The following is a 24743-nucleotide window of genomic DNA, read 5'->3' as shown; positions in this document are numbered from 1 at the left end:
CAGATTTGTCATTTATAAACGAGATGTGTTCAAAAAGTATCGCGAATTTTATGTTTTTTCAAATATTATTTATTTATTCATTAATATCTATTTTGTCCCCTTCAAAGTAGTCCCCATGAGATGTTATGCCCTTGTGCCAACGTTTTTTCCTATCTTCGAAGCTCTGCAAAAAATTATTTTTTGAAGTGAAAACTTCTTTAGAATCGTTGGGAGTGATTTGAGGAAAAGTGAAACGAAAAAAGCGACCTACTTGGCTACGAAGCGTTATATTATATGTTGATATAAAAGTAGCGACGAACTAAATAAAAATAACTTTTATTTTTTCTTGTGATTCGAACCGAGGATTTTGGATCGGAAGCTCACATTTCTAGTCGCTCGGCTACCGCGCCATGCTGTCGTTGTTGGCCTAAAAGTTATTTAGTTACGAAGCGTTATATTATATGTTGATATAAATAATTTTTGTGAGCGTGTAATTCTCAAAAGGGTTTATTAGGTTTATTATTTAAAATGTATTGACTAGGTAGTGTGGTTATCAGCTTAACATCTGATAGATCCTCCATCGGAGGACAACAAATGTTAAACTAATTTTTGGAAATGGGCGGAGTGTTTTAGGGGCGGCTTGCTCCTTCTCTGCCACGGGTTGACCCGGTATTACATTACCGCCGGGATTTCAGCCTTGAATAAATACAAGAAAAAATATACTAATACATTTAGCTTTGGTGGGAAGAGGCATAAATTTTTATATGAATACAAGTGGACGAAAATGGAAGAAATTTGTAAGTCTGTTTCTTCGGTCCGTTTGGGTATTTTTTTTTGACAACATCGAAACCAAAGCATTTGTATCATATTTTATCTATCATAAACCACTCGTATCATTTCGCACCCTAAATACAAAAGGGTCACAACTCAAAATTTTCCAAAACTGAGTTTTTTGCATAAATTAATTCAGAGTACACATTTCTAACTGCTGCAAATATTTCGTTCACATAACTATCTTCTTTAACTGGAAAAATACAGTTATGTCTATTTTTATGTCAAGTGTGTTGCTTTTGCACGATCAATTAAAGAGAATTATTTTTAGTTGCGTTAATGGGCTCAAGAACAGCTGATTACTTTTATTACACATAAAGAGTTTTATTTTGAGTTCTGCCTCTATAACTGTAAAAAGTGATAAATTTCGTGGTATATTATTTTGCATTGTGCCTCTTTAGTTGTGAAAAGTGAGTTCAATTAGGTTAGGGAACTTATAAAATTAAAACATTTTATCAGTTAAAAAGGCACAACTTAAGAAAATATCACTACTTAATCGAAAAAATTTCAGTTAAAGAGTCATAAATCAAAATTTTGTTTTATTTTCGCAAACATAAAATAAAATTGAGAAAAATATAGTAGAACCTTCTTCAATGTTGTATATTTTCATGATGGAACAATATTTTCTTTAAATATTACAATAATTTTTACATAAAACGTTTTTCGTCTCTCCTGAAAATCTTGGTATTTTGAGTTGTGGCCCTTTTGTATTTAGGGTGCGATTTGTTGAAATTGAAAACATTGAGGATGAATAATGATAAAATGAAGAAAATAAAATATGAACTTTATAGCAATATTATAATGAACCTATAATTATCCCGCTCCTAATGCTGCTTTCGTCTTATTCTCTCTCAGTTTGTTTTACGGAAGGTTTCACTTCTATCAAGTCTAACCGTTAGACTGGTATTTTTTTTTTTTATCTTAGTCAGCTCCTTCCTTGATACCGTCTTTATCTCGTCAATCGTAGCGTAGCGTCGTCCTTTCATGGGCCTCTTCAGTTTCGGGAACAAGGAAAAGTCACAGGGGGCCGGATCTGGGAAATACGGTGGCTATGGCATAATTAGTGTGTTGATTTTGGTCAAACAGTCGCGCACAAGCAACGATGTGTGAGCAATGGCGTTATCGTGATGCAAAGCCAATTTTTGTTTTTCCACAAATCCGGGAGTTTCTAGCGGATTGTTTCGGGCAAATTGCACATACTTGCAGGTAATTTTCCTTATTAACCGTTTTACCCTGTGGCAAGAACTCATGATGCTCAACGCCCCTGCAATCGAAGAAAACGGTAAGCAAAACTTTTACATTTGACCGAACTTGGCGCGCTTTTTTCGGTTTTGGTTCGTGCGGCAGCTTCCATTGAGATGATTGAGCTTTGGTTTCCACTATTTGTCACCAGTTATGACCCTATGGATCCGAATTTGGGTCGTCGCGGACATAGTCCAACATCTCATAAGCAATGCTCAGGCGATGCTGCTTTTGGTCGAAATTGAGCAGTTTTGGTACGAATTTTGCAGCGACCCGTCTCATGCCAAAATCGTTGAAAAAAATCGAATGGCACGCGCCACTCGACATGTGTAGGTCCTCAGCAATTTCTCTAACGGTGATTCGACGATTGGCCAATACAATTTTCTTCACTTCATCAATTTTTTCGTCTATTGTATAAGTGCTCGGGCGTCCGGCACACTTTCCGTCGTTCACATCTTCTCGGCCTTCTGAGAACATTTTGTACCACCGATAAATGTTGCTTTGGTCCAAAGTAGCTTCTCCGTATGACACAGTCAACATTCGGAATGCATCCGCGCACTTAATTTCGCTTTTGACACAAAATTTGATACATGAAAGTTGGCCCAGATATTATTAACAGTGCTGCCAACTCATGAAAAAAATAACTAGAGCGAAATTTTAATCCCGCGAAGTTTGACAAATAAATTCACCTTACTTTTTCCCACAATAGTATGTTCCCAAAAAGTCGTGTATTATGCAAATAAGTGGAGCTCCACTTTTTCGGACTACAATTTTGATCCCTGATAAATATCGAAACCTACCATACAACCGCTTGATATTCGATGGCTATGGATTTACATAGTCACATAAAGTTATCAGTTACAAAGCAAAGTTTTAGAAAATTGTCACAGATGTAAACACCCCTTTAATTTTGTTGTGATAAATTAACTCCTAAAATTGTACATGAAACAAGAAATTTGTCGGGTGTCAACCAATGCTTCTTTTACTATTGCGCTTCATACGCATCGGTTCGTTGCATGGTTTTTTCGAGCGTTCACGCTACGCAGGTCGTCTTCCATGTCAACCGCCCACCTTCTTGGTGGCCATCCGCGCTTTCTGTTACCCAAAATGTGACAGTTAAAAGCCTTCTTTGGAATTCTGTTGTCATCCATTCTGACCATCAGAGACGCTATTCAATTCAATTATCCTTAAAATTTACTTATTTCGTTTTCAACCTGGGACACTGTTAAGCTCACACTTGATATGTATGTATGTATGTATTTGTGATATACTCGTTCCGGTAAACGAATTAACTTTACACCGTCTGATCGAAATGATTAAGCCAATCGCGCTTATTTATAAATTTAAATTGCATTCAAATTGGCATTTTGGTGCATAAATAAAATAAGAAGAGTAAAAATAATTACATGGATAAAATTTGATGTTTTGAATGCGAAGTCGACTGAAACAAATTATTTTAGTGCAAATTTGTGTAACCATATCGTAGCTAAAAAATTAGCAACATATTTGGACACAAATTTTCAGGAACCTTTGTAAGTATTTCGATTTTTTAAGTCCACAATCCGGGAACTATACAGGTTGCAAAGAAGTGTATGTTTATGCATTACGGACACCAGGAGTACAACCTCCGGCGATGCTGTAAATGCTATGCTTGATTCTAAAATCCAACAGGAAGTAATAAAAGCAATGTGTAGACTCCATAAATATGGTTTCTGACACGAAGACGGAACTTCGGAACACAGAGAAATCTTTAAGTTGCTATCTGTGCTGTATCCACTGTTTTTGACATCTAAAGACGACCTGATACCCATAGTTTCATTTGGAAGGAAATTTGATGTCAGATGCAATCCAGAATGCATTCAGGAAGGTTTGACGAATATTTCCATTACCGATAGGTCCGAGAATGAAATAGAGTCTGGAGCCGGATGGTACTTAAACCATAGTAATAAGTATCACTACGCTATGGGGCAAATGGCCACTGTTTTCCAATAGGAAATTTTTGCCATCCTGAAAGTAGCCGAATGGATAATCGAGAGGAGATGGAGCGAGAAACAGATTGGAGTTTTCAGTGACAATCAGGCTGCACTGAAGGCCCTCGAGAACGCGAAGTAAACCTGAAAAATTGTTCAAGAATCTAAGAAGAAGTTTAATTCAGTCGAAAGTCAGAACAGGCTTGTACTTATATGGGTTCTTGGAGACTCCGGTGTTCAAGGAAATGAAATGGCCGATGAATTGGCCAAACGTAGATCAGCGGCTCCACCACAAGGGCCAGGCCTAATAATCATGAATTGGATCAGCGATTATGTAGGCAATCTACATAAAGAGCGATGGTCCGGTCTAGAACGCTGCAGAACTGCAAAGTGTTTTGTGACAAGTCCGAACTGAAAACTGTCAAACTTTGGGTATATTCAATAACGTAGTATAATGCGCAACGTACTTTTGCAGTGTTGGCAATGCGTTCAGAAATGCAAATATGGCAGTACTGCAAATGCAGCGCGTTCCAAAACGCCATTTTTGTATCAAAAGTCGTGCATTATTTCCAGCAAAAATTTTCACACTGCCGCTGATTACGCTAGTACGATGTCTGATGAAAAGTGAGTATAAAACTAATTTTTTTAGCTTTTAATGCAAAGATATATTAAATATACGTTATTAAAACCATATTTTATTAAATTTTTCTTGAAAAATTAGAAAATTTTCTAATTGTTTCAAAAAAAGATTTTTTTTTTTTTTTGAAAATTGGAAAAGGAATGAATTACAATCACAATAAATTAAAAAGCATTAGCGACTAGGAAAAAAAGATTTATTTTTGGGAATTTTTCGTTTTAATGAACATCTTACTATATGTGATCTTCTTTTTAGCTTTACACGTCTTTTTTTTCTTAAATTTAGCAAAAAACTATCTCTTTTTACTTCAAATATATCGTCAACAACTAAACTCAATAATACTTCCATTTTAGTGTAAAACGCGTTCATAAATGCAACAAATCTTTTTGCAAATCGTCAACAAATCTATCAATTGCATCACTTGTCACATTGCAAGTGTTGCCAGTGCTGCAATTACTGCGCATTTATACTGCGTTTCTGAATATACCCGTTCTACTAAAACTGGGAAGAAAAGACATTCGGTTGACGGTCGGTATTATTGCAGGACACAACGCAAGGGGTCAGCATATGACCAGCATTGGAGTCATTAAGGACCCGATGTGCCTCTCGTGCTTGGAGAAGGCGGATAGCGCTGAACACTTTCTCTGTGGATAGCGCTGAACACTTTGCGAGAGCAAGGCTACGAATTTTGGGTTCCGATGCCATGAGAATGAGTAAGATTCGCTCTCTAAAGCTGGAGGATATTCCCAGAGTCTGGAAAACTCTCACAGGACTAACTACCTTCGTCTCTGTCTCTATTCTTGCCTATCTCTTTCTTCTGATACTTTTCTCCTTTCCTCATTGACTATCTACCCTCTTTCCAGAGCCCTAAAAACACTTGGCTTTTTAGCCTGAGTGTTTTAGGAGCCACCAAATCTCTTGGTGCTCCTTGGCTCGGCTTTTTGAAACTTTATAATCGGAGCTATGTATCCTTGATCGATATCATCGGCCTTAACAAACGCGCTGTTAGTTCTGCCTTCTCCAAACTGGATGAAAAGGCAAAGCGAATGGGTCTGGTGGTGAGCGAGGACAAAACGAAGTACCTCCTGTCTTCAAACAAACACTCGGCACACTCGCGTATCGACACCCACGTCACTGTAGACAGCTATGATTTCGAGGTTGTAAAAGACTTCGTCTATTTAGGAACCAGCATTAACACCGATAACAATGTCAACCTTGAAATCCTACGTAGAATCTCTCTAGCCAACAAGTGCTACTTTGGACTAAGTAGGCAACTGAGCAGTAAAGTCCTCTCTCGACAAACAAAACTAACACAACACCAATGATTAGTAAAGTCCTCTCTCGACGAACAAAACTAAAACTCTACAAGGCTCTCATCATGCCCGTCCTAACGTATGGCGCAGAAGCGTAGACGATAACAACATCCAATGAAGCGACGCTTGAAGTGTTTGACAGAAAGATTCTGCGTAAGATTATTGGACCTTTGCACGTTGACGACGGCGAATATCGCAGGCGATGGAACGATGAGCTGTATGAGCTTTACGACGACATAGACATAGCGCAGCGAATAAAGATCCAGCGGCTACGTTGGCTGGGTCATGTCGTCCGAATGGATACAAACGCTCCGGGCTTGAAAGTATTCGATGCTGGTGGTAGCAGAGGAAGAGGAAGGCCTCCTCTGCGTTGGAAAGATCAGGTGGCTTCACATGGTGTGTCCAATTGGCGTCGGTTAGCATGAGAAAGAAACGACTGCCGCGCTTTGCTAAACTCGGCCAAAATCGCGTAAGCGGTTATCGCGCCAATTAAGAAGAAACTGTGTATCTTCCGCAGGTTACTTGGCCGAGTTGCTCGTCCAATTTGTGGTGCGCGTCTTGCTGCTATTCCACAAAGAGAGGGATCTACCGGTTTATGCCACTTCCAAACGGTAAATGGTTTTTAGTGAGGTACTTTTTCATACCCTACCGAATGGTAGTCACTCTAATTTTACTTTAACTGTCGGTATATCAGCCCATGCAGATGGCTTTTCTTATACTTATATGGAAAATGAAAAAAAGTCACAAATTAAAAAGCGATGAGTTCGCCGCGATCTCTCATTAGAAATTGTCAAAATTGCTATGCGCCAGGACAACGTAGGCACATGAAAATGAACCAGCAATGCTTACTTAATATCTTTGGATAAGTTTGAGCCATTTACTGGTTGGCGTAGTAAATCTAATATTTGCACACAAACGGTGTAGAAAGTTAAGTCAAATAAGAAATTTCTTCTACTTAGCTCTAAACAAACTCAAAAAAAGGTTTCTGAAACCCTTTCATTTTACAACCGGTGGGGATATAATGGACTAAATGACTAAAAATTACATTGTTAAGTCGGGATCTTGGAGAAGGTCTCTACAAGTATTTTTTTAATATCCCCGACATGGCTGAAATTAGTTCTTGAATTCTGTACAAAACACTCGCGGGAACAAGTATTAACAGTTTTTATTTCAATTAGCAGACGAACTTTCTACGGTCGGAGCACGGTCCGGAGAATACGGTGGATGCTGAAGTGCTCTTGAAGTGCGGTTTTGACGACTTGTGCAACATGGGGCCTGGCGTTGTCGTGAAGGAGTATGGTTTGACTATCTCGATCAGGTCTTTTCAGTCGAATAGCCTCATCACGCGGTGGAGCTGGGCAATGTAGAGTTCTTTGTTGACCGTGGCATTCTTTTCGGCCCATTCCCAGTGCACCACGCCCTCCCAGTCCCAACAAACACATATCATGATGCTCGATGGCGAGCGAGATGCCGAGAAGCAATTTGAAGGCGAATTTCTGTATTATTTTAGTTGGGCTCATGAGACAGCCAGGTTCCCAATTTTTCGGTAAATACCATTGAGTGAAGGTAATTAAAAATTGTTCTAAGATCGCAGTCCATTTTTTCCGCCAATTCGCGTTTGGTTTGGCGACCGTTCTCCTTCAAAAGTGATTTGAGAAGTTCTTCTTCGAATTCAGAAGGCCTTCCGCTACGGGACGTATCATCGGCATCAAAGTCGGCATATTTGAACTTTGCAAACCATTTCCGTGCTGTAGACTGTCCTATGAAACCTTCTTCATATATGTATGTCGACACCTTATCCATGTCCCGGGCTGCTTCGGCAACTTTTTGACCTCGCCGAAAAGCAAAGAACGGCAGGTGTCGAAAATGTTAATTTTTGCCTCCTGCGTATCCCATTTTTAAGCCTCAAAACTGATAAAAAATTGGCTCCCACGTTCATTACATTCACACACAAAAACTGCAATGCACTTTTGTCCTTTTAGGTTTAGCTGCCTGCGCGCTCTTATTCATAGCTCTCTTTCCGGCGCATTGGGTTTATATTCTTTGAACTACCGCCAGCACATGTCGCCATTTGTTGATTTCATTCACAATTTTGTTGGATTGTTGACGTTTGATGATAGTTAGCGCAATATACTGGCTTTAATACGAGATTCTTGCGACGACGGCTACCTTGGTGCTGACTACTTGGGCATCACCAACGATCTTTCTGGGAAAACTCTTTTAGATGTAGTCTTGCCATAAATTCTGTGATAAATTTTACAATGCATACGGCGGAAACAAACTCGTGGAAAAAATTCTGTTATTTTTGCTTTTGTTCATATGTATTGTCTACTAATTAATTACACTCAGTTTCGTGGCTAATTTCGCTTGTTAACCATGAGGTGAGGAGCAAAGGCAAATCGCATTGCAGTGATTGCACTACAGAAGTGCGGTAAAAGTGCAAGTGGGATAAACGAAATGCTGAAAAAGCATAATATTTCGAGAATGTTTGTTTACCGCTCGTTCAACGATCAATTGTGTTTCCCAAACGTTTGAAGTGACAGACAGAAAAAGAAGTGGTCGTCCTCGCGTGGTTCGAACCAGTGCAGTCATAAAAGAATTTCCAGAAATCTCCTTAGAAAGCAGAAAATCATGTCCAGGAAAAAAATTCCGAGGACGCCAAAAATGGTGTCCCAAGGGTTCAGCGTGGCCACCATCCAGCCTCCGTAATGGTTTCGTGGGGAGTGTCTTGTGAAGGCGATAGGCCAAAAGTGTACCATAAGGAAGTTTTAGAAGGCGTGGTGAAACAGTTGAGCAGTACTCTCTTCAATGGAGGGCGTTGGATCTTCCAGCAAGATTTCGCTTCAGCGCTAGCAGTGACTAAAAAACAATATTCCAGTGTTCATAGCCGCATAAAATTGGATCCATTGGACTACTGATTCTGGTCAGAATTGGAGAATATGGCCTGTCAAAAGACTAACAGAAATTTGGAGAGTCTCAAACAGTCTATGGTTCGAGCAGCGACGTCAATATCCATGGAAACCGTGCGTGCTGCAATAGCTGAATGGCCTAATCGTTTGAAAGCTTGTGTAGCAGCAAATCGTGACCATTGCGCATGAAAATTATTTTTTACTTTTCCTAAATAAAACTAGCTTCTTTAAAAAAAAAGTAGTATAATTTCATATCTATAACGGACTTAACTTGTAACAGAACTTATGGCAGGACCAAGTACATATGTATTGTTTGTGAATTTAGTAATAAATGTGCAAGTATTTTTGTAACTCCTGCTCGATTTTTGTTCTGATCATATAAGGTAAGTTTATATCCACGTATGATGCAGACAATTTCATTTAATTTTACCATTCTGCATACATACTAGTATATGAACAATTTTAAGAAAGAAATTTGTTTAAAGAGATGGTTAGGTAAGGTTAGCCAGGTCGTTTGTTTAAGACAAGAAACTCTGTGACCCTAAGGCCTGTCTACCTGCCTTTGCTTTCCTTCCCTTAAATAAGTTGCTTCAACCACTTAGATCTTTTTAAGAAGATAACTAGTCCCTCCAGTGAGACATTGTGCAAATTTCCCAGGCCCTCAAAGAAATAATTACGAAGCTATTTGGCACGGCTTCTTTGAAGTGCAGGACATTCACAGAGCAGGTGTTGTACTGACTCTATTACTTCTTCATCTCTACAGCTCCTGCAGAAGTAATTGTGAAGTAAACCCATTCTACTGGCTAGGGTGACAATAGTGAAGTAATCCGTTATAACACCTGTGAGTGCGCTGGTAGTTGATCTGTTGCATGCAAGCAGACATTTGGTCCTTTTAAGATTTAGATTTGGCCAGAGCGTTTTTCAGACCCTGTAGTTAGTAGTCATCGACCACCTTCTATTGGTTTCCGCGATTATGCTCAAGTCAATCTCAATGTACAGTTCATTTAGAGGAATGCTTATGTCCTCTACCACTCGCTAAAGCTCACGCTCAGACCCGTTCCTTGCACATTCAACCGCTCTTTCATTTCCTTTCACTCCAGAGTAACCAGGGAACCAACAAAAATGGATAAGCGCGAGCGACCTCCTGCATTCTTTAACAACTGATGTGCGCTGCGGCCAGTGACTATCAACAAAAATGGTAAGGTTTGCTGAAGATTAGTACATCAGTCTTATCGATTTTGCTGCTTTTTCTAAAGCGCAGGTGTCACTTTCGAAGACGCTACACCAGTCTGAGAGTCTAAATAATAAACAATTAAAAAAAATATTTTGAACCAAGTTTTCTATAGAATAAAATTAATATAGGCTGTGTTCGTAAATGCAACATGACTTGCAGCATAAGCATCAGTGGCAACACTGCAAGTTTGACATTTGATACTTCTTATACAATTTTTGACAATTTGCAAATACGTTTGTTTGCATTTTTGAACGCGTATAATACTAAAATGGATATTTTGCTGAACCTAACACTAGACGAAATTTGTGAGCAAAGAAAAGATAGATTTTCTTTAAATTTAAGAAAAAGAAGGCTATTGAAGTTAAAGAGAAAAATGTTTAGTACAAATGTTTGTCTTTAAAAAGAAAAATACCTAAAAACAAACTGTTTATTAAAACAATAAAGTCGTTTCCCGAGGACCTTTTCTATTCCCATTTCCGAATGAATTGGGCCACTTTTAAAGTAAGGTTTTATAAGTTTTATGAAAATTAATAATTTATAGTTTCACTTTAACAATTTGCTGTTGGCGGAGTCATTGAGTGCCTTGTATCATAAACTTCGTCGAAGTCCTCAAAATACCTCCAGGATGTAGCTTCTCTACCGGAAGAATTATTTCTTTTCTTAATGCGCTTGTACGTTACCAAGAGATTTAAGCATTTTCTCTGCGCTGTGGTGCTGTCCAGTCTTATATTGGGATTTACATTTTTAACTTCGGTCACAACTTTCTTCCACAATAAATTTTTTTTCCTTCTACCCGATTTAAACTCGTCCTCCATATTCAACCGTACTCTCAGCAATAACTGTGTTTCTGCATTACTGAGATTTTCACTAAAAATTTAAAAATAATAATTTATACAATTATTATTAACATAATTTAACTAAATTTCAATACAAAAATTAAAATAAAACAGTTTTGCTTACTTTTCATCAGACATCGTAGTTAAATGCAGTAAACAATTTTTTGATAGAAATTATGAGTGACAACTGATAGAATTGTTGTCTTTTTGAACGCTTGATTATTGCAGTGCTGCAATATTGGCATTTATGAACGTTCTGTTTGTTATGCAATTGTAGTTTGCGCGTCATGTTGCATTTACGAACACAGCCATAATTATTAACTCTCTCACTATCGTCACTAGTGGTGGCACTATTCGAATAAAAATTATTGGAATAATAAAATCTTTTATTCGAGAGGTATTCGTAATTCGAATAATATTTATTCGAATTTTTTATTCGTTTATTCGAATAATGCTATTCGAATACCTCACTATTCGAATACCTCACTATTCGAATACCTCACTATTCGAATACATCACTATTCGAATACTTCACTATTCGAATATTTTTGGTAAATATTTACTTAGATTAGCGGACTACTAATCGGTTTCTGTTTCTGTACAAGTGCTATGTATGCAACTTCAAAAACCACGCAAAGGCTTATATTAAATGAAAATACTACCTACTTTTTATTGTGAGGTATCCGAATAGTAAAGTATTCGAATAGTGAGGTATTCGAATAATGAACTATTCGAATTATTTGAAACGAATAGTATTATTCGTTTTATTCGAATAATGTTTATACGAATATTATTCGAAAATAATCCCACTCCTAATCGTCACAATTGAATAATTTAAGGTTAATTCAAAGAATAGTTCTATGTATTGGGTATGGGTTTAGGTTAAGGAGTTAAGTTTCCGTCTTTTCTTAGCCAAAGTTATGAATTATTTAAACAATCAAATAATACATGATTTTATGTGAAGTATGTGCCATTGGAAGCTACAACTTTACTCCATCTTTCAGGTAGCATATGGATTCTTTTGACGAAAAATTTGAGTTCTCTTGACTTGCTCCATTCATTGAGCCAGTTTGCGATGCTCTCGTAAAAAGTGAATCGCTCTCCAAAAAAGAATGACTGTATTGATTGAAAATCGGAACAGATAGTAAACCGCAGGTGGAATGTCTGGGGCAGGTTGGGGCCAGATTTCCTAATGCAGACCCTCTAAATATTTCTGGACCGATTTAGCAACGCGTGGCCTGGCGTTGTCATGCAGTAAAATCAGTTTGTCATGTTTACCGTCCCATTCCGGCCGCTTTTATTTGAGACCTCGATTCAAACTGATTGGCTGCAGTTGGTAACGATCGCCAGTGATGGTTTCAGATGGGTTAAGGAGTTCATAATAGATGACACTTTTCTGATCCCTCCAGATGCAAAACATAACTTTTGAAGCATGAATATTTTTTCCCCCTGTTGATGGACTTGTTTCACATGGCAGCCTCCAACATTTTCGACGCTTAGGGTTATCGAAATAGATCCATTTTTCATCGCGAGTGACGATGCGATGCAGAAAACCTTTTCTTTTCTGCAGTTCAAGAAGCATCTCACACGTCACCAAACGTATCTCGATATCCTTCTCCTTCAATTGATGTGGCACCCAGTTACCTGCTTTCTGGACCATTCCCATCGCCTTCAAACGTTTACTGACGGTTGATCTGTCAACATCCAACTCTTTGACGTCAAATAAAAAAGGCTTTACGCTTCAAACGAATGTCAACTACTGTGATCGAGACCTCGCATATGCACCTTCAAATCACCAGTATATTAATAGAGTAAACACAAAAATACGAGGGCGGAAACTTATTCCCATACCCAATATTTCAGCATCATTAGCGGACCAAACGGGATACAACCTTAAGTTTTATTACGCATCCTTTGTTATTAGGCATAACACATTGCCTAGAAGTGGCAAATTTTAGGGGATACCAATCCGGATCGGTGTTGTGGTCCCGTGGAACTTATCTCTAATAAACCGAACAACTTAATTTGGCATTTTTATTTAATTTTTATTTCAGTTATAATATTAATTCCATGAGAGTGTATATCGCTACCACACATATGTACATACATAGATGATTTTCCAATCACTATTATAGACCATTTGTGTATACATACACACACATACATATTATAAGAGTAAAACATAGTTGTAATATGAATTTACGGAAACATACATGAAGTATATACTCGTATGCATTTGTAGAACACATACATATATAAAACCTAAAAATATACATAAATACATGAATTCAAAATTGTTCAAAATATTTCAGTGTACGCAAAACATTTTTATGTTGAAAGAAAGAAAGAAATAATAACTTCTGGGATAGTTCATTATTAAAACGGAAATGAACACTTTTACTAGATTCCAATGGTTTTTGCTGGTGCAGATTTACCGGTTCAATGCCGAAAGCGAGTGGATGCAGAAGCGCAGTTTAGATTTCGTGTTTGACACAATCAGCTGGATAATTAGTTTCCTTCCTTTTTTCAGCTTTTGGTGCGACAAAAAGGTGGTCTTTCACTCCATATTTGCGTCGGAACAGAGAGTAATCATGATTATTGGCAACATCGATTTCATCAGAAGCTTCATCTATTCAAAAGAGAGGATGAAATAAATGGGAGGCGTAACGCAAAATATGAATATTAGGTAGATATATGTACATATACTTATTGGATATATTGGCGTATCATCGGGATTTAATTAAGGGGTTATACGCAGTTATGACTTTCAAAAAAATCGATATTTTTTTTTGCATTTTTGTAATGTACATATATTCAAAAGTATACGCACGAAATTTGAAGTAGATCTAAGCAATACTTTCGGAGTTATACCTAAATATGTAGAGATGCCTCGGCACGTTTTAAGGTAGGTATTGAATCTTTAAACGTGTTTTTTTCAAAACGGCATTTTTCAAGTCGGTGGACACGATATCTCGAAAACGGCTTGTTTGATCGGTCAACCGTTTTAACGCAATCTTTAAAGATACATTTTCTAGTAATTAATCGTTCCTTTTGTAAATCTGATACTTATTTTCCATTTTATAATCAACTAGTGGACCCTCTGCCTGCTTCGCTAGGCATATCAAAATTAGAAATGACTAATGAACACTCGATTTAAATTCACTCTATGAGTATTTATTCTTTTTTTACAATATAAAATTAATGTTAATTTTAAACTTAAACTAATGCAAAGTCTTTTCGTGAACTACATTGTTTGTTTTGCCCTGAGTTGTGGTATAAATAAACAGAACTGATGGCTTTCCTACACGTGAACATGATACATACTCGTATAATTATCCGTGGGAGAAGCATGGATATTCTAAGTCAATTCCGCATAATTCCAGCGATTGTCCTTGTGTTTTGTTTATTGTGTTTGTTTTAATCTATCTTGCTCATTACGTTGTATACGTTCTTCAGGTGAATGGCCTGAGAGTGACCTGGTCATACATTTCCTTTGATTTTGGTTTTGAATTTCTCGCTCTTCTTGTGATTGATTTTGCCTTTCATTTGATCTATTTTGCGTTCTACGCGACCGACGACCAATATCATTTCTTCGCGGGCGTGGCATTTCTAAAATAAAGCGATGAAAATATAAGTAATATAATTTTCTTTTTTCTATTGTTGAAATTAAATTTCTAATTCTTTTGGCCGCATAAGCTGATTTCAAATAAGTTAAAAGAAAATAATTGAAAAGTAATGAATTTAATAAAAAAAAACATGAAAAACACACAATGTGCATTAAAATCGCTAACAACAACAACGAAACCACAGTTTTTTTATTTTCACTGATTATTAAAATTTTACGCACAATATATTTTATTTTTATAAATTTTTTCCAAAAAAAAAAAATAATAATGAAAAACGCACTTTAAAATTGTTGACCACTCACCAAATGGTTTTGATACCGCTGATTATGTTGACCTCAGTATATCCAATAAACAAACTGTGGTCAAAGTCCTTTATAAGGACCAAGTTTATAGTGGTGAAGTTTTAAGTACAACACAATTTTCTGTACGCACGGTTGCTCTTTGATGCGTTGTTTGATACAAATTTATATTATTGCTCAAAACCCTCTGCGCGCTGTCGCTGTCTTTTTGTTTCTGTATCGCATCGCGGTGAATTTACGTTTTTCCGAAAGTTGGCAACAGAAGAAAATTGAAGAAAGTACATATTTTGCTCATATTTGCTATTTTAGTTGTTAAATGAAAATGTGTTTCAGGTATTTTTTAATCTTGCAACTATTCTTTGAAACTGCTCACACTCACAAAATAATCCAACTCTTTTAAACACACATACAAACATAATTATTTATTTTGGTTTTTTCCACTCGTCAAAGCAACACATAAGGTTGCATTATTTAATTATTACCTAATGCCAACTTGTTCTCTTTTAACAATGATAATATTACTATGTGAAATCAATTAAATATGCATTTTTGTATTATATCCTGAACATTTGGCTTCAGCGCAGCATGAAATTTACAGAAGTATTGTAACAGAAATCCCTGAGAGCGCTATTTTAGTTATACCTGCTTTTAGGCATTTATCTCGTAAACGTACGTTTGCCCATATAAAATTGTCTACCTAAATGCATGAAAAAAGTGTTAGCATAACTTTTTCGAGTATATATACTTACAGGAGGATTTATTTTTTACATTTTGCTCAATAGCTTTTGCGTTTTCTTTTCCTGGTTTTAGACTTTCACCACAAAAAAATTACGCAAACCCATGAACAAATTTATACTAATAGAAACCTGATCTTAATACTCGAGCTACCATTAAATTAACATATTTTATTTTTTAAAAGAACATTTATGGCGACTGTCGATCCATTTTGATGGATTTCAAAAAATGTATGGATTCAACCGCTGAATAATTTCGTATATTTTAAATCCATCTAAACTTTTACATTTGCGCATTTATATATATATATTTAACATTTAATTTAAGTAAACGCGTCCATATTTGTCCAAAAACTTTGAACTTCGAAAAATACAGGCTTATGGTTATTAATGGAATCAAATATATTTAACGAATTTTTATTTTATCTAAATTATTTTCGTTCAAATCACGTTCAAGTGAAGCTCAAAATATTTTTCCAGTTAAAAAAAAGCAATGTGCTTTGATGCCGTGTCACGCATGCATAAAAAGGAAAAAAAAGAGAGGACAACTATTGCATTACGAATAATTCAGTCGCATACGTCACTCGACATCAAAACAATGTTATTCATGTCTGTGTATATTCTATTCATTTGCGTGTATTCTCATTCCGTATACGTAATGTCCGTATAAGGGAAACACGCAAATATTGTATTTTTCACACTTAAACAACGCACGCATACTTTTACCAATTTCTTTAAAACTTCACACAAACCATCTATGGAGCAATACCAATGATCTGTGAAAGTTTGATTGAAATCGGTGAATGCGTTTAGGCGTGAATCGGCGACTAACGAACACAAAAAAACGTCTCCATTTTTATATATAAGATTTACGGCCAAATTTTAACGTAAAAATCGAAATCATTTCTTTTAAAAGCTGCCATTTTTTGAAAATTCACTATTTTGATTAGCCGAACGATTAATTACTAGATAATCTAATATATTAACAAAATTTGTTTAGTTTTTGATTTCAGATAATCCAATCCTGAGTTACGATGTACACCGTAAATCGTCTTTTTTTAAAGGAGGTTCCAGAAATCGCCTGCAGCGCGCTCTATAATCAACATTTTCATAAATAAAAAATTGTGTTACGTTCTTGAAGGATGCTTTTATAACCGCCAAAAATTTTCAAATTAAAATATTCTGAAGTTTCTTCAGGATAAATCCTTGACAACCCGTATTTTATTTGCTTCATAACTGCGTATAACCCCTTAACGACATTGATATTTCAAAGTGACCAGTACTAAGCAATTGAATGGCTATATTAATTTGCAGCGTCGTAAAATTTTTACATCAGTAACACAAAAACAAAAAATCGCACTTTTTGTCTGATGAATGACTTTTGATACTTGATGTTTACTAATTTGACAACGCTGATTCTAAATATACCCTCATTTTTTTGTAACAGCTCTTGTTTACGAGTTATAGCTATCACAAAAAAATCACTATATTTCAGTGTTAATTGACGAATATTTAAACAAATATTAAGTTTTCTTAATATTATTTGTTATGGCATCGTCAAGACGAGTTTGTATAAATGACCGGAATAGTTTTTGTTTTATTTGCGGAGAGTACATATGTATATGTTTCAAGAAAACCGTTTGAATGTGACATCTTTCGTAAATGAGGCGTACAAAAGTTACTTCGGTCACCCAATGGAAATGAAAAATAAGCCTTGGATTCCACAAAAGGTATGCAAAAGGTGCGTTGAGTTTCTACGTTTGTGGACGAATAAGAAAAGGAATAAATTTAGATACGAAACTGCTATGATCTGGATTGAACCTGTGAACCACCACGACGACTGTTATTTTTTTATGGTAAAAATAACTGGCATTAACCGAAAAAATCGAGGCAAATGGGAATATCCTTCCATACGATCGGCATATAGACGTGTTTTGAGCCCTACGATGTCATCTGAACCTCAACCTGGTGCTTCACAGGAAGAACCTTTACATTTTGAGGCAAAAACAGACAATAGCGATAGGGACTTTGATTGTGAACTGGGAACACCAAAACCATTTAACCAAGATGATTTAAACCTCATTAGAGATCTGGGAAAGACTGGTTCAGAAATTTTGGCATTAAAAGAAAGAAAGTTAGTCACAAAAGAAACTAAAATATCTTACTATCGCAGAAGAGAACAAACTTTCCTTGAATATTTTGCTGAAAAAGATGACTTTGTATTTTGTAAAAATGTACCTGGTTTAATGGCTGCAATGGGATTACAAAATTACGTTTCTAGTGGGTGGCGTTTATTTATAGATCCATCAAAACGGAGTTTAAAATGTGTTCTCTTACACAATGAGAACAAATTGGCCTCATTGCCTATTGCACATTCTACTAAAGTAAAAAAAAGAATATACAACTATTGCTCTGGTTTTAGACAAAATTAAATATGCGGAACACAATTGGGTCATATGTGTCGATTAAAAAATGGTTAACTTTCTTTTAGGCCAACAAGGTGGTTACACAAAGTTTCCCTGTTTTCTTTGCTTATGGGATAGTAGAGCTAAAAATCAACATTGGATTAAAAAAGATTGGCCTGCTCGGGAAGCATTAGTACCAGGACAACAGAACGTGATAAACCCACCTTAAGTATCAAGGGATCGTATAATTTTACCTCCGTTACATATAAATCCTGGGCTTGTAAAACAATTTGTTAAAGCTCTTGACAAAAATGGAAATTGTTTTCTTTTTGTCTAAAAAGTTTCCAAAATTGAGTGCAGAAGCGGGTATTTTTGCCGGGCCACAGATAAGGTCGTTAATAAAAGACTCAAACTTCATAGACACTATGACAGTGATTGAGAAAATGGCATGGAATGAGTTTGTCTGGCTTGTTCAAAATTTCTTAGGAAATAAGAAAAATCCTGACTATTCTCAGCACGTCGAACAACTAATGGGTCACTTCCAAAGGGTTGGATGTAATATGAGCATTAAGCTACACTTTCTTCACAACCATCTGGACTATTTTCCAGCCAATCTTGGGGATCTCAGCGAAGAACAGGGCGAGCGATTCCACCACGCCCTTCGTACGATGCAGGAACGCTATCAAGGTTACTGGAACACACACATGATGGCCGACTATTGTTGGGGCATTAACAACAGTTCTATGCCTTCAACTTCAGCAAGGAAATCATATAAAAGAAATTTTTTTTAAACTTAAGAAGGCAATAAAATAAAATAATCTTTAAATCTATAGTGTTTTATTACAAAAAGTCAAATGTGTCATATATGTAGAGCTGATACAGGAATTTCAGTTACAGATTTGAAATTGTCATTAAAAATTGGACTAAAAACATGTGTCATAACCCAATCACCAGAAATGCTGTTGTGCAGTGTAATCATTTACACAAAACTGGTCAGCAAAACTATTCGTCTTATGAGTCATAATGATCGATGAAGATGATTTGATTTCATACTTTGATAAGGCGAAATTATATTTCATAACAATTATTACGGCTGGAATTTAGAACAATGCCGATCTTGGAATTTCTGGCAAACTATAATGTTTTTTTTAATGAAACTTGGTGGAGATGTTAGTGAGGTGTTAAGGAACACTCTTTATAACTTTAAATTAATCGGGAAATAATAATTTTTTAATTATTTACATTCAAAATGCCCTTGGGAACATCACTATAATTTGCCACATTACACTCTATATTTTTTAACATTTCACTATAAATCACCAAATATACACTCACACGCGTGTTTTTACCGATTTTTATGCTAATATTATAATTATATCTATTAAAATTAAATGCAAATACATTTGCCTATGCAATCACATTCCAATTTTAAGCGCGAATAAGAAGATTGGAATTACAACAGTATGGTGTTGCCGGAGGCCTGCAAATGAAAACAAAAATTAAGTACTTGAGTTTAGTGTTAATGATGGGAATGGGGGTTATTGTGCCTGCTTACTACATACACGCATATGACGTTTTAATTTTGGGTTCAATGGTTTTAACACGGAAAGGAGTTTTACGCAAAAATACTGTGGATTGCGTAGCCGGAGTTGGACTGATGAGGGTTATTTTTTTGAAGTGCGGCCGAAGGCCGCCCACGCGAAAAGGAGTTCCACGCAAAAATACTGTGGATTGCGTAGCCGGAGTTGGACTGATGAGGGTTATTTTTTTGAAGTGCGGCCGAAGGCCGCCCACGCGAAAAGGAGTTCTACGCAAAAATACTGTGGATTGCGTAGCCGGAGTTGGACTGATGAGGGTTATTTTTTTGAAGTGCGGCCGAAGGCCCCCCACGCGAAAAGGAGTTCTACGCAAAAATACTGTGGATTGCGTAGCCGGAGTTGGACTGATGAGGGTTATTTTTTTGAAGCGTGGCCGAAGGCCGCCCACGCGAAAAGGAGTTCTACGCAAAAATACTGTGGATTGCGTAGCCGGAGTTGGACTGATGAGGGTTATTTTTTTGAAGTGCGGCCGAAGGCCGCCCACGCGAAAAGGAGTTCTACGCAAAAATACTGTGGATTGCGTAGCCGGAGTTGGACTGATGAGGGTTATTTTTTTGAAGTGCGGCCGAAGGCCCCCCACGCGAAAAGGAGTTCTACGCAAAAATACTGTGGATTGCGTAGCCGGAGTTGGACTGATGAGGGTTATTTTTTTGAAGTGCGGCCGAAGGCCGCCCACGCGAAAAGGAGTTCTACGCAAAAATACTGTGGATTGCGTAGCCGGAGTTGGACTGATGAGGGTTATTTTTTTGAAGTGCGGCCGAAGGCCCCCCACGCGAAAAGGAGTTCTACGCAAAAATACTGTGGATTGCGTAGCCGGAGTTGGACTGATGAGGGTTATTTTTTTGAAGTGCGGCCGAAGGCCGCCCACGCGAAAAGGAGTTCCACGCAAAAATACTGTGGATTGCGTAGCCGGAGTTGGACTGATGAGGGTTATTTTTTTGAAGTGCGGCCGAAGACCGCCCACGCGAAAAGGAGTTCTACGCAAAAATACTGTGGATTGCGTAGCCGGAGTTGGACTGATGAGGGTTATTTTTTTGAAGTGCGGCCGAAGGCCGCCCACGCGAAAAGGAGTTCTACGCAAAAATACTGTGGATTGCGTAGCCGGAGTTGGACTGATGAGGGTTATTTTTTTGAAGTGCGGCCGAAGGCCGCCCACGCGAAAAGGAGTTCTACGCAAAAATACTGTGGATTGCGCAGCCGGAGTTGGACTGATGAGGGTTATTTTTTTGAAGTGCGGCCGAAGGCCGCCCACGCGAAAAGGAGTTCTACGCAAAAATACTGTGGATTGCGTAGCCGGAGTTGGACTGATGAGGGTTATTTTTTTGAAGCGCGGCCGAAGGCCGCCTACGCGATAAAAAGTTCCACGCAAAAATACTGTGTTAATTAATTTAATTTAATTTTAATTACTTTATTATTTTTTGTGATACGCTTAATATCATTGTTTTTAAGTTTAAATTAGTTGTATGTTTTTATTTTCAAATTTATTTCTCAACTTTAAATTACAGCAAAAAATACTGCAGTTTTACAATGAACCTTCCACTGAACATCCCTGCGTGCGAACTTCGTTTTCATTTCAGGTGTATGGCAACACCAACTTTTCGCTAAATTATAGAACTTTAACATTAAATTACTTAAAAACTATAAGCCTCCGCAGGTTCTGCTTTCAGTTTTAAGATGGGGATACACCCCTCTATCACCCCCTTTTTACCGTTTTTTCCAAAGCGATCGGCATTATACTAAATTCTAGCCATTATTACTCATAACTTAAAATGACCGAGTCCAAAAATTTAATTTTTGCAGATTTAGGGCCACAAATGTTTTCAATTTATCGAAAATGGCGAAAATTATTGTAATAAAATTGACATGTACATACATACACACATATGTATGCAAAGTCCACCTCACTACATTGTTACGTTATTTGGTATACGAGTACACGTACGTACATACATACATACATACATGCATATCCGTAATGGCTTTTGTACGTATAGAATACATACAAAATGGAAAACTTAATACCCGTATATGTATGTACGTATGTACATATGTGTACTTTGGGGGTCTATCTGAAAAACACTTAGGTACTTTTTGATATCTTACCAATCCAGTAGATTCTTAGTTCACACCTTGGCAACTTGCTGTCCTGGAAAAGACGCCTGTGGAGTTCAGACATCAAACCCTCATAATTTGGCGGTGGATATTCAATATAAAAGTTCAGCTTGTGATCCCCATCAGTATATGTAATTTTCAAAAGGTCTTTTTCTGGCTCGGATCGGCGCTGAAATATTAGGCGCCCCATTATTTGTTTATGTTTTTTCTAATAATCTGAACTTCTGTGAAAATAAACTTTTTTCTCCGCTACGCGACACTTTCGTTCGTTTAGAGGTCCTTTGTTTTGGTTTCTATAAAATATGTATGTACATATATATGTACTTCACTTGTTTTCTAAACTTCGATATTCCAACTTCCGATATTCCCTTGGCCGATAAAACACATGTTCTCTGGTCAACTCACTTTTATATTATGAGCTCTGCGAAGTTCCTTTAATTCGAATTTATTTTGCGCACTTGTGCTCTGCCACCACCGGTCAGATTTTTTGTTTATCTGGTTTGCAGCATTGAGTAAGTAATAAGATATAGCAGAGTCATAATCACTCAATTGTTTTGCAAACGGGCATATTTGTGCTGTCGGTCGAGAGAAAAGAAGACGAGGAAAGCATCGAGACGAGCAGTAGAGGCGAGCAACGAAGGCTTTGCTCGTATTCCCAAAAGGAATGTGATAGCAAGGGCGTTGTCGATTTGTCTTTGCCTAAGCACTCAGCAAGTGTACGGTAAACATACATACAGATGTACGTATGTATATTCATACTTACATGTCTACTCATATGTACATATATACATATGTATCTGTATATTTATCTCTAATGGTTAATAAATATACATATATGCCCTTTATTCATTATATATTCAAAGAAATTTGAGATCCTCAAGTGATATTCCAAATATTGTACAGTAGATTCTGTTTTTATGCGGTATATACATACATACATACGTTCGGCAAGAAACAGCATAAAAAAAGCTACCAGTTCTATAGTAAAACTATACATATACATATACGTTTCAAAAGTGCTAATAACCGCATAAATCTGAAATAATGTAATAAAATCGCATAAAAAAAGGATACTAGTCCCATATTATAACGATAGATACGTTCCATAGACCGCATGAATCTAAATAATAATAAAATCGCATAAACAAAAAATTGTATTTTTGAAAATTATATCTTTATTTAAGAAACGTCAGAATCGAAAAATAAATTTACATCGTCAGAAATACATAGAATCAGACAATACCCGCATTCGTTTAGGATTTGGGGTAAAATCACTTCCGTCACTTGAGAAAATGTACACATCTGATCTGGATGGTGATGCAGGCGGTTCCATACTTGTAGGGTTAGCATTTTTGATATAATCTGTGATGAGTTTTTTGTTTAGAATCTTGTTTATATGTACAATTCCCGATAGTTCGACATGCATATTTTAATTAAAAAAAACTCCACTATTTCAAAACCGCATAAAAACAGAATCTACTGTATTTACAAAAACAAAATACATTCATATTCGCAGAAGCAGCTGCATGCGCAGCACTACAGCCGCTTTGCCGCCAAGCATTCTAAAATGCATATACATACATATGTACACGTGTATGTATATATTTTCTAAATGCGCGACAGAATGGCGACAGTCGTAGCGAATGGTGATTGTTTTAGCTGCTGTGTGTCAAATTTGCGCAGAATCATACAGTAGTGATGTAAAAAAAAGCTACAGTTAGCTGAAAACAAGGTTACGTCTTAGACATTTCGTCAGAGGCGTACCTGGAGGGCGTTGCGCCCATGGCAGCGAAAAAATTGCGCCCTTTGTTTTTGCTGCATGTACCCCAACTAAGTTGAGTTAATGATTGTCACAGTTTACAAACAATGCACGGCTATTTATTTCTGTCAGTTTTCCATTCAGGCCATTTTTGTGCCCAGCCATCACAGCAGCATTATCGTAGCACTGTGACCGACAATTTTGAAATTTCATTTCGTTTTTCTTTAACTGTTCTAAAATACTATTCACTACTCAATAAAGCCAAGAAAGATTTCCTTCACCTGTACTGTGTTTTTTTTTCCAAAATCAATATCCACGAACCTTATGGCCTCTGGAGACGGTCAAACATTTTTGACAAGAACTTTATATGTGTGCGTGTCGGGTGATTGACGCTAATATCTAAAATTTTTGATTTTTACCGACAACAAGTATGTGTGACACGACGACACCCGACCAAACTAACACACACAAAGCTCAGTCAAGCATGCTTGACCGTGTCCAGAGGCCATTAGGACTTCTGACATTGGATTGCGATGGGAAATATGACTAAATTTTTATCTTTATGTGACAAACAATCAAGCTATTCAACAATATTTCACCTTATTGAGAAAAAGAGGATGGAACACACTGAGCGAAGGTTATGAGAGAACAAACTGGAATGGATTTGAAAGTTTTAGTAGTACGAAGTGCCGTGACGTAGCAAGTTAGTTGCATGCAAAGACGTAAAATGTCCCTCGCTTCCCACCTCGGTGTTTTCTCTCTATCGCACATACTGCTTTCTCCGTCGCTGTTCGAAGTTTTTCGAGTCACCGGCAGTCATCAGCTAAATTGGCCTTGACTTTAAACAGCGTAGAGGGGCGTGGACAGTATACCTTTCAGTTTTTCTTGCTAACAACTATACAGATTACAGAGCCGACTATCCTGACTTCTTGTAACTTTATTTAAAACTGAAGTTCGAAATCGCAATTGAATATATTTACAAAGTTGAGGTGTCACTTTGCGGCCCCCCTAGAGTGGCACCCATGGCACGTGCCCTGCTTTCTATACCCTAGTTACGCCACTGCATTTCGTACTATAAAAATTTCAAATCCATTCCCTTTTGTTCTCTCATAGAAGATAAATATTTCAGATATATCTTCACGTATTGGAGTATCCAATTAATAAAAAATGCACGAAAAATGATTTGTAAATAGATATAAAGTGAGAAATTTACTTTGAAACAAGTCTGCTGTTTTTTTTTCGGCAGTGTATCTACTATG

General features: G+C 37.0%; 1 pseudogene; it reads left to right on the top strand.

Annotated features, from left to right (window-relative positions):
• The first annotated feature begins 497 nt into the window (after positions 1 to 497).
• LOC129249548 (U2 spliceosomal RNA) lies at positions 498 to 684 on the top strand (annotated as a pseudogene).
• Positions 685 to 24743: the final 24059 nt, after the last annotated feature.

The sequence above is a fragment of the Anastrepha obliqua genome, chromosome 5 (assembly GCF_027943255.1).
Source record: "Anastrepha obliqua isolate idAnaObli1 chromosome 5, idAnaObli1_1.0, whole genome shotgun sequence".
Classification (NCBI taxonomy): Eukaryota; Metazoa; Arthropoda; class Insecta; order Diptera; family Tephritidae; genus Anastrepha; species Anastrepha obliqua.
This window is presented reverse-complemented; position numbering and strand designations above follow the sequence as displayed.